Genomic DNA, 18,781 nt, shown 5'->3' with positions numbered 1-18,781 from the left:
GAGCCAGATGATGAATGGTTGAAAAGCATTGACAATTTAAGTGATGAGCTGCTCGGGACCTACTCGAAGGCCGAAGATAATGCAATGTCAGCAGCCTTCGGAGGCCGAAAAAAGAAGAGACTGAATCGGGTATTTGATGCCATCGGATTTGTCTACCCTGACTATTGCTATCCCGCCCGAAGGCAGAAGAGAAAAAACACAACCTCTGCAAAAGAAGAAGCTGCAGCTGCTCCTAGCGAGCCAGAACCGAAAAGGAAAAAGATAAAGGTTCTTACGCATCGGCCACGTTATATTGAACCAGCTTCGGTGCCCGAGTTTACCGGAAAAACTTCTTCGGCTACCGAAGCTGAAAAACCAACCGAGTCAGCCTTGCTGCCAGAGATCACAGAAACGGCCGAAGTGCCACCAAAGATGGAATCAGAACAATCAAACATTTTGTTGTCAGAAACAAAAGAGAAAGCCAAAGCGCCGTCCACGGAAAAAATTGATGAGGTAAAAGAAGCAACTGAAGGCTCCAAAACATCAGAAGTTTTGAGTCCTACAGCCATCATTGGTACAGCAAAAAATGAAAAAGTGCCAGCCGCAACTCCGAAGAGAAAGAGAATGGCTAATGTGCTAGATGTACTGGAAACGATCAAATCTTCGAGCACACCTCCGAAGAAGGCTGTTGTTACTGCTGAAACAACAGCTGAAATTTCTGGTTCTACAGCTCCAGAGCAAGAAATTGAAGCCGAAGCTGGGCCCTCAGAGCCCGCAAAAACCTTGGAAAGTGAGGCAGAAAAAATAACAAAGCCAACTTTTGTTGAAGAAACTGGTGTTGTTATCCCCGAAGCACCCCCAAAATTCGTGATTATATTTTTCGTCATGCTTAGGGGAAAAAATTATCAGAAAAAGAAGAACAAGAGGCGCAGCATTATGCTCAAAAGTTGAAATATCCAAAGGGGGCGTTGATATTTAATGGCAGTGGAGAAGAAGATTTCTTGTATTGTCTCCCCGATAGCAAGGAAATTTCTGTCTGTCGGGAGATGAGCAGAAGCTTCGGATTCCCAACTTTAGAAGACGGACTTTCGGTGCTATCCAAGAACGATCTGGCTGACAGCCTAGCTTACAACAGTTTAAAGGTGCGAAAAATGGAATTCTCGTACTTTTTGTTGAGTCCAAAATTTTTTGTTTGTTTAAAACTATTGACACAGACATATTCCTACTTGCAGGGCCTGATACTCAGCAATGCCCTCAGGGCACAAAAAGATGCTGAGGACGAAGGATGTACTATAGCTCTGAGCAACCTTCGTTCCGAAGTAATTGAACTGAGGAACGAAGGTCTCGAAAAAGACAAAATATTATACTCATTGATAGATAAAATAAAGGAGAACGAAGCTGCTTTTAAAAGTCAAGCTGAAGCTCAGAAACGCGAAATTGAAGACCTTCGGAAACAACTGGCCAGAGCCAAAGAAGAACGTATACTTGAAGAAACAAAGCGTGAACTCAGCGATCAATGGGCAGATCACCTAGAAGTGACTGTTGAAGAGCTTCGTTCATCCAAAAAGAGATGCTACAACAAATCTATAGATTGTGTTAAGAAATTAAAGGCTAGCTTCGCCAAGGTCGGCGCATTCTCAAGTGAGGAAAACTTTTCGAGAGGCAATCCCGAAGGTGTTATTGAATGGATTGACCACGAAGCTGAAGCCTTCGAAGAAATTTTAAATAGCCGAGGAGATATATGTGCCTTCTCTGGCGCCAGAGGGATCGCCACCATCTTAGAGAAGAAGGGCTGCGAACATGTTAAAATTCTAGCACAGTCCGAAGCTGCCTTGTCCTTTGAAGATACAAAAGATCCTTCGGCCGAAGCTAGCATAATTGGTGGAAAGTTTTTTTACCGATATTTGGGATAATGGTGGCCGAGAAATGGCCGGAGAAATTATTCGAAGAAGTGAGAAGGGCATTCACGATGCTAGAGCAGTAGCTGAAGCTGCTGACAAGAGCACAGAAGCCGAAGGTCAACTAGGTACTAAATAATAGTTTTTATCGTGTTGTAATTTTTAGACTTTAAGATCTGCTTGCGTTTTGTAATAGCAATGTAGCTGTGTCCCGTCCCTCCTCAGATCCTACTGAAGTATCTCCGGGTGCTCGGCCTAGGGGTGATGATGAAATTAAAAAGATGGCTGAAGCTATTATGGATGAAGTTGTCGATCGACTGCTGAACGAAGCTGCAGAAGTGGTACTTAGAGAGGACTAAATGCTATTGTAAAAACATTTTAAATGTAGCATGTGTAATATATTGTAGTGCTGTATGTAATATATTTGTCTTATTTTTCTTTACGATGCATGAAACTTTACATACGTACCGTTTTTGAGTCTGGCGAAAAAAACACCTTCCCTTCTTTTCATGCTTCGTGAAGAAGAATTATCATTTATCACAACAATATCCGAAGTATCCCGAAAGATGTCGAAGCTTCGTAGAAACATTCCTCAAGGCTATACTTCAGAGATCAATATCGTTTCTCCTTGTGACTTGGCATGATTTACCCCTTTTTCAAAGAGTTTTCCGGAAGATTGATATCATATCTCTTTCTTATGCCACATGCAGTATGATGTATGATGCTTATGTTATGCAGAATGATGTGATGATGTTATGCTATGTAAGGTGATATTCCGAAGTTACACGCATATCTGCGCGATAAAACACAATCTTTTTGCAGACCAGCGCTAACTTTTCGCTATAAGCCTCCCTTAGGAGCTTCTTCGCCTTTTACTTCAGCGGAATCAGCGTTGACTTTTCGCTGTAAGCTCTGCATTCCCCTAGGAACGTCTTTGGAGCTTCTTCGCCTTTTACTTAGGCGGTATCAGCGTTGACTTTTCGCTGTATGCTCTGCATTCCTTTTGGAACGACTTTGGAGCAGAAAACTTACACTGCGCTCCCTTCGGAACGACTTTTTGTGACTTTCGTCAAACTTACTCTGCGTTCCTTAGAACGACTTTTTGTTGCTTCGGAGAATTTTCGATAGTCCGAAAGTCCTTTTTATTACCACAAGCCTGTGAAGAAAACATATTTTTCTTGTAGAAATCAACGAAACTAATTACATGAAACCTAATCAATGTCCTTTATTACAGGAAATAAAACTGAATGAAAAAGATTGCTATTAAGGTAGGATATTTGTCAATAGATGTGCTTTGATTCTGGCACAGTGCTGTTGACCGTGCGAGCTTCGGACTGTTCTCTGAAGTCCCTTTGATGCGGAGCATATTGGCTCCCTTCTGGCTGCTGGCCTTGCTGCAACGGAGGTGGAGGTGGAGGCTGTTGCCACGAAGCTTGAGGCTGACTCGCCGAAGCAACAGAGACTGCCGGATGGTTGCCCACATATTCTGGGATGTAAGGCGAATGATACGAAGCTGTATGCATGACCTGCTTCGGCTGAGCTTGTTGTGCTGCTGCTTCAGCTATTTCCTTTTGCTTCTGAATAGTGACATGGCACATCCTGGTAGTATGGCCTTTGTTCTCACCGCAGAATAAGCAAAAGATTCTTCTCGGTTGATCGCCAAATCTTCCTCCGAAGCCCCTGGCGCCCCTGCCTCTTGGAGCTGGAGGTCGGAAGGAACTTTGTTGTTGCCCTGAAGCCTGTGAGGAGTATTGTGGCCTTTGTTGCTGACTTCCTTTATCATCATTCTGAGTGGAATTGTGGATTGACCTGACATGCCTCGGGTAAAACCTTCCTCCGAAGCCCCTGGTCATTTCAGAAAACCTGAAAGCTTCCTCCCTTCTTTGACGAAAATCATTGTCAGCTCGAATGTATTCGTCCATCTTCTGGAGCAGCTTTTCCAGCGTTTGTGGTGGCTTTCTGGCGAAATACTGTGCTGACGGCCCTGGCCGAAGCCCCTTGATCATAGCCTCAATGACAATCTCATTGGGCACTGTTGGCGCCTGTGCCCTCAATCGTAGAAACCTTCGGACATATGCCTGAAGGTACTCTTCATGATCCTGAGTGCATTGGAAGAGAGCCTGAGCTGTGACCGGCTTCGTCTGAAACCCTTGAAAACTAGTTAACAGCAAGTCCTTCAGCTTCTGCCATGAGGTGATCGTTCCTGGTCGAAGAGAGGAATACCAGGTTTGAGCAACGCTTCTGACAGCCATAACGAAAGATTTGGCCATGACTGAAGCATTGCCACCGTACGAAGACACTGTTGCTTCGTAGCTCATCAAAAACTGCTTCGGGTCTGAGTGGCCATCAAATATGGGGAGCTGAGGCGGCTTGTAGGACGGGGGCCAAGGTGTAGCCTGCAGCTCAGCGGACAGGGGAGAAGCATCATCAAAAACAAAATTCCCATGATGGAAATTGTCATACCAGTCATCTTCGTTGGGAAAGCCCTCCTGATGAAGGTCTTGATGCTGAGGCCTTCGGTATTGCTCATCCTGAGCAAGATGACGAACTTCTTCAGAGGCTTCGTCTATCTGCCTCTGCAGTTCAGCTAGCCTGGCCATCTTCTCCTTCTTGCGTTGAACCTGCTGCTGAAGGATTTCCAGATTTTGAATCTCCTGATCCAGATCATCCTCCGGAGGTGTTGGACTGGTAGCCTTCCTCTTCTGGCTTCGTGCCTCTCTAAGAGAAAGGACGTCTTAATTGGGGTCCAGCGGCTGCAGCGTGCCAGCCCCTGGTGCTGAAGCCTTCTTCGGCGGCATGACGAAGGTGATGCTTGCCGAAGATGTTGAAAAGCTCAAGAAATGGAAGTGAGTTCACCGGAGGTGGGCGCCAATGTTGGGGACTTGTTCTCAAATGCTATGAGTTAAGAACAAGGCAACACAGAAAATGTTAAACGATAAAGTCCTTCGCCTATTGAGGCATTATTTCCCTTGGGATATAACAATCTTCGGACGAAGGTCATGAAAGACGAACCTTCATCATCACAGTACGCATTAATGAAAGACGAAGCATATGAAACATAAAAGATAGCATGAATAACCATATAACCTTATTCATTTAACTTTATTATATCATTAAAGAGGAATAGAAACAATATCAAATTATAAATGTACCTTCGGCTTGGAAGGAGATGACAGTACAAACGTGACGCAAAAAGTGAATGCCAAGTCAGCGTGAACAGTACGGGGATACTGTTCACCTATTTATAGACACGGGACACAGCCCTTACAAAATTACATTCATGCCCCTTACATTTGATAATAATTCTATAGTAGTCTATCGAGGTCTGAATAGCCTTTTCATCTTTAAGTCGGTTCCACTCTTTGCCGTTACGCCGAAGCTTTCCTGCTCAACACCTTCGGCTCTGTATCAAGCTTCGTATTATTCCGGTATGCTGCAATGCCGACTTTAGTCTGAGGGTACCTGTTCACACATTGTACTACACAAATACTGTTAAATCCTGTTTTTGAGGACCTTCGGACGCCGAAGGTCCCCAACAAATCCTTCTTTGTTGATTATGTGACCCTGTCTGCAGGACTTCGCTGATCCAGAACTCGCACTTGCTTAACTTTGCATACAACTGGTGGTCTCGCAATCTCTGCAATACTATCCTCAAATGATCTGCATGCTCTTCTTCGCTTTGAGAGTATATCAGAATGTCATCAATGAATACCACCACAAACTTGTCAAGATAATCCATGAATACACTATTCATCAAGTTCATGAAGAAGGCCGGTGCATTGGTTAGACCGAAAGACATCACAGTGAACTCATACAACCCATACTTGGTAATGAATGTCGTCTTCGGAATGTCTGAAGGTCGGATCTTGAGCTGATGATAACCTGACCTCAGATCTATCTTTGAGAACACGCTGGCTCCTCTCAACTGGTCGAACAAGTCTTCTATTCTGGGCAAGGGGTACTTGTTCTTGATGGTGACCTCATTCAGAGCTCGATAATCGATACACATCCTTCTAGTGCCATCTTTCTTCTCCACAAATAGGACAGGGGTGGCCCAAGGCGAGGTGCTTGGCTGGATGTAACCTTTCTCTGACAGCTCATCGATCTGCATCTTAAGTTCAACCAACTCTGGTCCGGATATTCTGTAAGCTCTCTTAAATATGGGGGCGGTGCCAGGAAGAAGCTCTATGGCAAATTCAACTTTGCGCTCCGATGGCATACCTGGTAAGTCCTTTGGAAACACATCTGGGAACTCAGACACAACCCTGATACTCTCAATTGGGTCTGCTTCACTGCTATCGACAGCCATCTGATAACAACTTCCTTTCTTTGGCTCAGGCGGGATTAATTCGGTCACCACTTCCTCTCCTAGTGGGGACACCAACTTGATTGTCCTCTTATCACAACTGATAACTGCCTGATACTTATCTAGCCAATTCATCCCTAGGATGACATCTATTCCCTGAGTACCCATTACTATGAGGTTAGCGGGAAACGCTATCCCCCTTATTTCCACACTTACATTCAAACAAATGCTATCGGCTCGAATTCTACCACCGGCTGTGTGATGGAACCTCCCAAGTAATTAGGCCCACCTACAGTTGTCCTTGTCCAACGGACTTCAGACAACCCTATAGGTGCCCCTGAACTACTTGACAAGTTCGGTATCTTTCCTTACCTTACTAGGAACGATTCACCCGTCTTGCAGACATTACAGAACATCGGAGATAAAGAATTGCGGAAGCGATTACATAACTTACATTTATTTAAAAGCAGGCTCAAGTTATTTTATTACAGACCAGAACTAAAAAGGCGAGTGCTGAGTAGTAATATTATACAAACCAAGGGAGGCACAGACTCCTCCCGATAAGTTATAAGCAAAAGATTCTATGTGGAGGACCGAGTCCTCCCGCACTTCAGTCTTGTTTTTCTTCTTTAGGAACCACCTTGGCACAAAAGCAGCAGGAATCTGCTACTTCCTCACCTAAAAACAACGAAGGGATAAACCCTGAGTATGGAATTACTCAGCAAGTCTTACCCGACTAAAGAAAAGACTCTGTTGGGGACTTGTTCTCAAATGCTATGAGTTAAGAACAAGGCAACACAGAAAATGTTAAACATTAAGATCCTTCGTCCTTTGAAGCATTATTTCCCTTAGGATATAACGATCTCCGGACGAAGGTCATGAAGGATTAACCTTCATCACTACAATATACATTAGTAAAAGACGAAGCATATGAAACATAAAAGATAGCATGAATAATCATATAACATTATTCATTTAACTTTATTAACTCATCATAAAGAAATAGAAACAATATTGAATTATAAATGTACCTTCGGCTTGGAAGGAAATGAAAATACAAGTGTGACGCAAAAGCAAATGCCCAGTCAGCGTGAACAGTACGGGGGTACTGTTCACCTATTTATAGGCACGGGGTACAACCCATACAAAATTACATATATGCCCTTTACATTTGGTGATAATTCTATAGCATTCTATCGAGGTCTAAATGGCCTTTTCATCTTTAAGTCGGTTCCCTTTTCTGCGAACATGCCGAAGCTTTCCTGCTTCACAGCTTCGGCACTGTGTCAACCTTCGTATCTTTTGAGCTTCTCCCTTTCTGATTCAAGTCCGAAGATACCTGTTCACACATTATACTCCAGAAACATTGTTAAATCATGTTTTTGAGGACCTTCGGAAGCCGAAGGCCCCCAACAGTAGCCCCTCGCAATATTAATTTGTTTAAAATAATAAATTCAGATTGCGATATGAACGAAGGCTTTATGCCGAAGGTCCGAAAAAACACCTTCCCTTTGCTAGAATAGCAACATTCAATGACAAGTGGGGTCTTTCAACTTTCAACGCATCAAGCGTATAAATACGGCCATACCGCAAACTTATTTTGCACGCTTTCTGGCCAACCACTCCTGCTCACTCATTTTTTAGCTCTTGTGCACTGTGATCTGCTAAGTTTTTAGCTTTGAAGCTTCGGCTTTTAAAAACAGTTTTTTAGCGCTTCCGAAGATGTCTGAAGCTGCTAAGAAGGCTGCTGCTGAGATGAAGCTGAGTCTTGATGAAGAGAAGAACCTAGGGTTTCTTATAGCGATGTCGAAGTCCAACACAGAAAAGATTACCAAGGAAATTCTGGAGGGGCTGTCTGAAGATACTGGTGACAGTGAAAGTTATGATATGGACAGCGGTGGCGAAGACTCCGAAGATCGCCCCTGGCGACCAAGCCATTCAGTTTATGGTAAATCAACTATCAAAGAGAATCATCTTGTTAATATGAGAGGAAGGTATTTCCGGGATCTGTCCATTGTGAGGGCGGACGAAGGGGAAAAAACTTGTCCACACCCTGAAGAAAATGAAGTTGTGGTGTACCGAAGCTTTTTGAAAGCTGGATTGCGATTCCCCTTGAGCAGCTTCGTCGTAGAGGTGTTGAAAATCTTCGAAGTCTATCTTCATCAACTTACTCCCGAGGCAATTATAAGGCTAAATATCTTCGTGTGGGCCGCGAGGAGCCAAGGTCTGAAGCCTGACGCAAGAAGCTTCTGTAATGTTCATGAATTATTATATGAAACAAAGCCTTGGGGCAAAGAACAGTACCATAACAACTTTGGCTGCTACAGCTTCGTTTCTCGGTCCGGGGCAAGCTGTCCCGTACCAACCTTTCGGAAGAGATGGCCCGGGGATTGGATGACAGAATGGTTTTATGTGAAGAATGACTTATCAGCACGAGAAGACATCAAAGGTATAATTATGCGTCCTATTTGGCAAAGCTTCGGCCTTCGGAGGCCGAAGGTTGAAATGAACGAAGCCGCCGAAGAGTGCCAAAGAGCCTTCGGCGTTGTCTGCTCTTTTATAGGAACAAGGGACTTGGTACAAGAACATATCGCCTTCAGGGTGTGGCCGCTTGCTGAGAAATGGGAAATGCCACAAGAAACCATAAAAGAGGCCGAAGAAGGTGAGCTTGTGAGACTGAAGTACACCTTCAAATTTGGAGATAAATTTATTGAGCCAGATGATGAGTGGTTGAAAAGCATTGACAATTTAAGTGATGAGCTACTCGGGACCTACTCGAAGGCTGAAGATAATGCAATGTCAGCAGCCTTCGGAGGCCGAAAAAAGAAGAGACTGAATCGGGTGTTTGATGCAATTGGGTTCTTTTACCCTGACTATCGTTATCCCACTCGAGGGCAGAAAAGAAAGAACACAACCTCTGCAGAAGAGGAAGCTGCAACTGCTCCTAGCGAGCCAGAATCAAAGAGAAAGAGGATAAAAGTCCTCACACACCGGCCACGCTATATTGAACCAGCTTCGGTGCCTGAGTTCACCGGAGAAGCTTCTTCGGCCACCGAAGCTGAACAGCCAACCTTGCTGCCAGAAACTGCAGAGATGGCCGAAGCACCATCCACAGAAAAAATGGAAGAAGTGAAAAAGCCGACTAAGGAAAAAACATTAGAAGTTTTGAGTCCTGCAGTAAATATTGAAACAGCAAAAAACCAAAAGGGGCCATCAGTGACCCCAAAAAGGAAAAGAATGGTAAATGTACTAGACGTCTTGGAGACAATTAAGTCTTCAAGCACAATTCCAAAAAAGAGTGTTGAAGTTGCTGAAGCTTCTACTGAAGCTTCGGCTCAACAAGCTGAAGCTGAAGCTGGGCCTTCAGAGCCCTACAAGGAGCAACCTTTTGAAGCCGAAGCAATAAAAATTCCAGAACCAGTATTAGTTGAAGAAACTGACACCGCCATCCCCGAAGCACCTGCCAGCATGCATGATTACATGATACGACATGCTTCGGGGAAGAAGCTATCTGAAGAAGAAACTCATGAAGCCATCCATTATGCAAAGGAACTAAAATATCCGAAGGGGGCAGTAATATTCAATGGAACGAATGAAGATGACTTCTTATACTGCCTGCCTGACAACAAAGAGCTATCTGTCTGCCGAGAAATGGCCAGAAGTATTGGTTTCCCGAAGCTTGAATCTGGATTAAGCGCCATGACGAAAGAAGATCTCGCAGACAGTCTTGCGTACAACAGCCTGAAGGTATAGGAATTAAACACTTGAAAAACCCCCTTATTTTTACGCAACTCATTCCTTTTTTCTTATATGAATTCTTTTTCGTATAGGGCCTGATCCTAAGCAACGCACTAAGAGCCCAAAAGAGCGCCGAAGATGAAAGCTATGAAATTGCGTTTAATAATTTACGCTCCGAAGTTATCAGACTGAGAAACGAAGCTTTGGAAAAAGATAAAATTCTGCTTACACTGGTAGATAAAGTGAAAAAAGACGAAGCTGCTTCAAAGGCCCAGGCCGAAGCTCAAAAACGCGAGATTAAAGATCTTCAGAAACAGCTGGCTAAAGCTAAAGAGGAGCGCGCGCTTGAGGAAACGAAACGAGAACTTAGTGATTTTATGGTCAGCAAATTGGAATCAAGAGTTAAGGAGCTTCGCACATCTCAGGGGAAATGCTATGTCAAATCTGTAGAATGTGTGAATAAAATTAAATCCAGCTTCGCCAGCGTAGGCGCCTTTTCCAGCGAAGAGAATTTCTCTCGAGGCAATCCCGAAGGTCCGCTGGAATGGATTAGCCACGAAGCAGAGGCCTTCGAAGAGATTCTGAACAGTCGTGGCGACATATGCGCTTTTTCGGGCGCCAGAGGAATTGCTTCTGTCTTAGAGAAGAAAGGTTGCGGGCATGTAAAATTTTTAGCTCAATCCGAAGCTACCTTATCTTCCGAAGACGTCAAGGACCCCTCGGCCGAAGCAAGCGTGGTTGGTGGCAAATTTTTTACTGATATCTGGAACGACGGCGGCCGAGGAATGGCGCAAGAGATCATCCAAAGGAGCGAAAAAGGCATTCATGACGCCAGAAAAGTGGTAGAAGCTGCCGAAAGGAGTACAGAGCCCGAAAGGCAATTAGGTACCAATTAGTCGCTCTTATTGTGTTGTAATTTTTATTCCAAACTTTGCTCAAGGTTTGTAAAAGTAATGAAGAAATGTTCTCTTCCCTCAGAAACTGCTGGATCAAATGTCGACGAAGAAATTAAACAAATGGCCGAAACTATCCTGGACAAGGTTGTTGACCAACTTCTGAATGAAGCCGCCGAAGCAGTATTGAGGGAAGATTAGATGCTATTTGGAAAAAACATTTAAAGTGTAATCTATGCAACACTTTGTACATTTGAATGTAATATACAAGTCTCTTTTCATTATTGAATTCTTTACGATGCATGAAACTTTAAATACATACCACTTTTGAGCCTTCGGCGAAAAAACACCTTCCCTTCTTTTCATGCATCGTGAAGAAGACAGCCTTCGTTAAAATTATTCTGATGAATGACATCGATGCCTCGTGAAAACATTTTCCGAAGCTATTTTCCGAAGCTATGCAACTTTGATATTGATCTGATAAGGTTCGCCCATGTTTCGTGAAAATATTCCCCGAAACTGTATTCCGAAGCTATACAATTTCAATGTCACTTTTTCAAAGCATCCCTTCGAAGGTTGAGAGTATCCTCTTCTCTTGACAAATGCAATATGATGTATGATGCTTATGCCATGCAAAATGATGTGATGATGTTATGTTATGCATGTGACATTTGTTCCGAAGATACACACAAAATACATTCGTGAGCTCTGCATTCCCTTAGGAACGTCTTTGGAGCTTCTTCGTCTTTTACTTAGACGGTATCAGCGTTGACTTTTCGCTGTAAGCCTCCCTTAGGAGCTTCTTCGTCTTTTACTTAGACGGTATCAGCGTTGACTTTTCGCTGTAAGCCTCCCTTAGGAGCTTCTTCGTCTTTTACTTAGACGGTATCAGCGTTGACTTTTCGCTGTAAGCTCTGCATTCCTTTAGGAACGACTTCTGAGCAGAAAACTTACTCTGCGCTCCCTTTGGAACGGCTTTTTGTGACTTTATAAACTTACTCTGCATTCCTTAGAACGACTTTCTGTTATTCCGAAGGATTTTTAATCCGAAGGTCCTCCTTGGTAACGGAAAAAGTTTTGGGCTTCAGTAACTTAAGCCTGTGAAGCAAATAAACTTTCCTCGTAGGAAACAACGAAATTATTACATGAAAACTATCAATGTTTCTTGCTTCAAAAAATAAAACTGAATAGAAAAACTGCTATCAAAGGTAGGATATGTCAATAAATGTGCTTCGACTCTGGCACAGTGCTGTTGACTGTGCGAGCTTCGGACTGTTCTCTGAAGTCCCTCTGATGTGGAGCGTATTGACTCCCTTCTGGCTGTTGACCTTGCTGCAATGGAGGTGGAGGCGGAAGCTGCTGCCAGGAAGCTTGAGGTTGACTTGCCGAAGCTACAGAAGCTGCAGGGTGGTTGTCTATGTATTGTGGGATATAAGGCGGATGATACGAAGCAGTATGCATGACCTGCTTCGGCTGAGCTTGTTGAGATGCAGCTTCGGCTATTTCCTTTTGCTTCTGGATTGTAACATGGCACGTCCTAGTGGTATGGCCCTTGCCTTCTCCACAGAACAAGCAAAACAGTCTCCTTGGCTGATCTCCGAATCTTCCGCCGAAGCCCCTGGCGCCTCTGCCTCTTGGAGCTGGTGGCCGGAAGGAAGTTTGTTGTTGCCCCGAAGCCTGTGAGGAGCACTGCGGTCTGTTCTGCTGACTCCCCTTATCATCATTCTGAGTGTTGTGGATGGAACGGACATGCCTCGGGTAGTATCTTCCTCCGAAGCCCCTGGTCATTTCAGAAAATCTGAAGGCCTCCTCCCTTCTTTGGCGAAAGTCATTGTCAGCACGAATGTACTCATCCATCTTTTGGAGCAATTTCTCCAAGGTCTGAGGAGGCTTCCGAGCAAAGTATTGAGCTGCAGGTCCAGGGCGAAGCCCCTTGATCATGGCTTCGATAACGATTTCATTGGGCACCGTTGGTGCCTGCGCCCTCAATCGTAAGAACCTTCGGACATACGCCTGAAGGTATTCTTCGTGATCCTGAATACACTGGAAGAGGGCTTGAGCTGTAACCGGCTTCGTTTGAAATCCTTGAAAGCTGGTCAGTAACATATCCTTCAGCTTCTGCCATGAAGTGATTGTTCCTGGCCGAAGGGAGGAATACCAGGTCTGAGCAACATTCCTGACGGCCATAACGAAAGACTTCGCCATGACTGCAGCGTTGCCCCCGTACGAAGACACTGTTGCTTCGTAGCTCATCAAGAATTGCTTCGGGTCGGAGTGGCCGTCAAACATGGGAAGCTGGGGTGGCTTATAGGATGGAGGCCAAGGTGTAGCCTGCAGCTCAGCAGACAGAGGAGAAGCATCATCGAAAACAAAATTTCCCTGATGGAAATTATCATACCAGTCATCTTCGTTGACGAAGCCCTCCTGATGAAGGTCTTTCTGATGAGGCCTTCTGTTCTGCTCATCGTGAGTGAGGTGGCGAACCTCCTCAGAGGCTTCGTCTATTTGCCTTTGCAACTCAGCTAGGCGGGCCATCTTCTCCTTCTTCTTCTGCACTTGTTGATGTAGCATCTCCATCTCTCTGATTTCTTGGTCTAGCTCTTCTTCCTCAAGCGTCGGGCTGACGGCTTTTCTCTTCTGGCTTCTGGCCTCCCGAAGAGAGACGGTCTCCTGGTTGTGGTCCAGCGGTTGTAGTGCTGCAGCCCCAGCCGCTGAAGCTTTCTTCGGCGCCATAGCGAAGGTCTATAGCTTCCGAAGGTGTTCACGAAGACTCGAAGTGGAAGTGAGTTCACCGGAGGTGGGCGCCAATGTTGGGGACTTGTTCTCAAATGCTATGAGTTAAGAACAAGGCAACACAGAAAATGTTAAACATTAAGATCCTTCGTCCTTTGAAGCATTATTTCCCTTAGGATATAACGATCTCCGGACGAAGGTCATGAAGGATTAACCTTCATCACTACAATATACATTAGTAAAAGACGAAGCATATGAAACATAAAAGATAGCATGAATAATCATATAACATTATTCATTTAACTTTATTAACTCATCATAAAGAAATAGAAACAATATTGAATTATAAATGTACCTTCGGCTTGGAAGGAAATGAAAATACAAGTGTGACGCAAAAGCAAATGCCCAGTCAGCGTGAACAGTACGGGGGTACTGTTCACCTATTTATAGGCACGGGGTACAACCCATACAAAATTACATATATGCCCTTTACATTTGGTGATAATTCTATAGCATTCTATCGAGGTCTAAATGGCCTTTTCATCTTTAAGTCGGTTCCCTTTTCTGCGAACATGCCGAAGCTTTCCTGCTTCACAGCTTCGGCACTGTGTCAACCTTCGTATCTTTTGAGCTTCTCCCTTTCTGATTCAAGTCCGAAGATACCTGTTCACACATTATACTCCAGAAACATTGTTAAATCATGTTTTTGAGGACCTTCGGAAGCCGAAGGCCCCCAACAGACTCTCAAGGGTATGCTGGCTATATGGGAGTCAAGGTAAGGCTTTTCAATAATCAAAGACTCTATTTTGCAGAAATGCTTACTAAAGTGGATCCTTAAAAATCCAATTTTATTTGTCAAGTTAAGTACAATTACCTGCAACTAGAGTTCTTTCTACCCTAGTTCAATCACTGGTCCTGTACTAGCCAATTTCTTAACAAAAACCCATCATCTTTAGTGGAATGCTACGTGTAGGTCAGTGACCAAGTCTTCATAACCGCGAAGGTACGGCGATCCGAATCGATTATACTCAGCTGAGGATCTCCAATCACACGACATATGTAGCACTTAACCCTTGCATATGTCAACCCGCCACCGGGGTTCTTAAGACCAGATCAGGTTCACACAAACCGAGAGCACAGCTACACCACCGTCCAGCCTCTTGCCACGGAGGGTACACGCTACTCTCGCCACCGCTCCACGCCCATTTCGTGTTATCTTATTCTGGCCTTAGTCTGCCCGAGGCAAGGCTTACCCATGACGAGGCATGTGACCAGTTAAAGGGTCCTCGATCATCAAGCCTACATCGAGACGGTCCTTAATCGACTCAGACGGAGACACTACACCAAGACTCTCTTCTCGTGCAAGTCACCCGCCCGGTCTCAGCTTAATCTTTTTAACCCAAAACTTGGTACCTGGCAGAGGTACATCTTTTCCGATGTTGAATCCATCATGGCCACGATGGATTCACCATCAAGTTTTATTTTCGAAAACAACCCTCCCACTTTGCCAAACATCTTTTGTAAAACAAATCCTTTTGTTTTTCTAAGCAATACTAAGCATAGTAAAACCTTTTGTAAAAACAGGGTTTCAAGGAGGGTAATCAAGATCAAGGAAGGTAATGCAAGAATTGTTTTATCAAGCAACTCCTATCACCTAATGCAGCAAGCAAGTGAGAAAGATTTTAAAAACATCAAGGAAGGTGGCAAATGCACCGGGGCTTGCCTTCGTTGACAGGTGAGTCGGTTCGGATCCACAAATATCGAAGTAGAAGCAGTTGCCTGCTTGAGAATCCGAGGGTGGTGGTGTCCTTTCTTCGGTAACTTCTATTTCTTCTTCACGTTCTAACCATAACCATACATAGGTATGAGAATGAATGCCATGGGATGCTCATGAGGATGCAAAGATAATATAAACTTATTATCTATGTCTTGAATACAACTTTCCTTCACGGAACTCCGAGAACTTAGGGTTTCCGGAGTCGGTAAAGAAGTTCATAGGGCAGGGGGTGGTTTTGGGTTCTAGTTATCAAACATGGTCCAAATCAACTCAAATCCTACCCAAGGCTTCTAAATATTTCTTTAAGTTCCCATAAAAAGTTTGGGCATTTTTGGACTTACCCATTATTTTCTAAAAATCCCTAACTAATACTTTTAATCACTTTAAATGCCCTAAAATTTCTTATTTCCACTAAAAATCACAAACTTATTTTTATTAAATTCTAGGGAAAATAAGGAGCCTAGGAAAATTGGTTTCACAATTTTATCATTTTTCTATAATTTTCTAAAATTGTTTTGGCTCTGGAAACAAAAGAAAAAGGAAAAGAGAGGAACAGACCTGGGCCAAATCCAGCCCAGGCGGCCCAGCTCAACGAGGAAAGCGCACGCGTGCGCCCGCGCCCTGGTAGCTTTGCAGAAAGGGCCTTGCGTTTCAGAACAACCCGAAATAGATCCGTAACACTATTCACTGAGTCGCTGATGCTTTACACCGAGCCCCCTAGGCTTCTAATTCTTTGCATGCCCACGTCCCCGACGGCGTTCACGCCCCACCCGAGCTCCGGCGAGCACCAACGCCGGCCGATTGGGGCGATGACCGGCGTCGAGACTAAGACTAACCCAAATTCATGACCAGTGGAGTATTTTCCCCAAACTAATTGCATCTAAGACTAACTATGGAGCTCTAGCCACGATGACCGAAAGCATGGCGGTTAGCTTGACGTGTTCCCAGCGATTAGGGGCGGTTTGGTTCGATTGGAAGGGTCGGAGAGCATCACCAATACGTAAGGATGCTAGAACAGGGATGAAAAAGGAATGAGCAGACCTGGGGACGGCTGGCCGCGGTGAGGTGAACTTTACGGTGGCGGAGACCCGATTTGGGGAGAATTGGAAATTCTCGAGCTCCGGTGAGGGACTGCTAGCAATTGGCGATGGCTAAGTGCGTGAGGATGTGGTGAAGCTGACTGCGGGGTCAATTTATAGAACCCCGGGGCGGTGGCGCTCAATTCGAGCGGATAGCGGAGGCGGCCGGAGAGGAGGAAGAACCTTGGCGCGCGTGGTTACGTGTCCTATGGCGTGGCAGTAACTCCGGTGATCGATAGACAGTTAGAGGGGGTCACGGCGATGCGGTGGCGCGGTTAAGACACGCGGTGGCCAACGGCAAGGGCACGGCGGCGGTGAGCACTTTACTCGCAGGCGGTGAGCTAGGGGAGGAGTACCACGACTGGCCGGGGTGGCGTCCAACTCACCGGCGACGGGGATTTTTACCGAGCTATGCTTATCCGATGGCCACGGCGCACGAATCACGGCGAGCGGCAATCAACGGCGACGGGCCACCGGCGGTGAGGGCAGCCGCGCTGGCAGTCTCATCCACCTGAGACACTGTACCATGGTGAATGCCCTCCAGTCAGTCTGACAGACAGATTTTGGGTCACTTTTTCTCTGATTTTCAAATGGCAACACAACCAATGACCTATAGCAAAGTTGTAGTGCTATAACCCATCTATAACTTTGCTATAAGGTGCTCTCACAAAAATTCACTGGATCCTATTCATAATCGAGCTTAAAGTTCATCCCATAACACTGCTAGTCTGAATTTCAGACCTCAGGCAGTCTGACAGTCCAACTTCAGGCTCAATTATCTCTGAATTTCTCTTAACAACTATGCTTTCCTTCTTGAGCAAAGTTGTTCTCCTATGTTTGGTCTTCAACTTTGATGTGGTGACCTAATATAAATTCTCATTATTTTGAAAGCTACATAGCCCCAAAGTTGGGCCTATAATCCTGATTTCAGACTTAGCATAGGAATCAAAATCGGGGTCCTTTTTGCAAATGAGTCCAAAACTTAGGGTTTGGCTTTCAAGTCCACACATTTGTGAACCAAATGACTTGAAACACTTATTTGACTTGGTTTTTGCACTTTAGCCCAAAAGTGGACTAATTTTGCACAAAGGCCCCTAGGGTTTAGTTTTAGGGTTTTCCAGGGTTCCAATTAAGGTTTCTGGTATCCCAGGGGTATAAATGTGATTCAACTTTATTTTTGGGGGTATTTTATAACTATTTCCCTAAAGCCTTTAGGTTTTCTCAATTTGGTTAGGTTTTACCCCTTTAATCCCTATTTAGGGTTAAGTTTCCTATCTAGGGTTCTATTTGCAAAACATTAAAACAATACAACTTGTTTGAAATTTTTGCCTAGTGAATGCACTCTAGGTGTGTCAAACATATGCAATGCCAATGCTTATGATGCCATGCTCAAGTTTTAGTTATAGTAACACCAGGGGTGTTACATCCTTTCCCCCATAAAAGAATCTCGTCCCGAGATTAAAAGTCCTAGGGTAAGTAATGGAAAAGGAAACGCGGAATACTTTTATTTCCTTATTTCTAGTACAAGGCAGGGGTGATGTGGGGGTCACTTCTGTATTACACAGTTATACAGGCTTTACAGTTTACAAGAGGCTAAAAAGCCTGGGAAATTCTTATCTAAAAAGTCTTGAGTTTCCCATGTAGCCTCATCTTCAGAATGCTGGTTCCACTGTATCTTGTAAAACTTGAGAGTTTTTCTCCGGGTAACCCTGTCCTTTTGATCCAAGACTCGAATAGGGTGCTCAGAGTATGTCAAGTCCGGTTCAAGGACAACATCTGTTACTTTAATGGTTCGATCGGGAACCCGAAGACACTTCTTCAATTGTGACACGTGGAACACATTATGCACAGCAGACAATGTTTCAGGTAGTTGGAGTCGGTATGCCACTGGTCCATATCTTTCCAGAATAAGAAAAGGACCAATATATCGTGGTGCAAGCTTCCCTTTAACCCCAAAACGCGATACTCCCTTCATTGGTGAGACCTTCAGGTAAACATAGTCTCCTTCCAGAAAATATAAGGGCATTCGTCGTGTGTCTGCATAACTCTTCTGACGAGCTTGTGCCTTCTTCATATTATAAATAATTTTCTGAACCTTATCCTCGGCCTCTTTCACCATATCAGGCCTAAAGAAGCACCTTTCACCAGGTTCAGACCAATTTAGCGGAGTACGACATCGACGTCCATATAAAGCTTCAAAGGGTGCCATCTTGATACTTTGTTGATAGCTATTATTATATGAAAACTCCGCCAAAGGCAAAATATTCATCCCATTTCTGTGAGAAGTCCAGAACACATGCCCGCAACATATCTTCAAGTATTTGGTTCACTCTCTCAGTCTGTCCACTGGTTTGAGGATGATAGGCCGAACTGTGGAG

This window comes from Zea mays, chromosome 1, assembly GCF_902167145.1.
Source record: "Zea mays cultivar B73 chromosome 1, Zm-B73-REFERENCE-NAM-5.0, whole genome shotgun sequence".
NCBI classification, from domain to species: Eukaryota; Viridiplantae; Streptophyta; class Magnoliopsida; order Poales; family Poaceae; genus Zea; species Zea mays.
Note: the sequence above shows the minus strand (reverse complement) of the source record.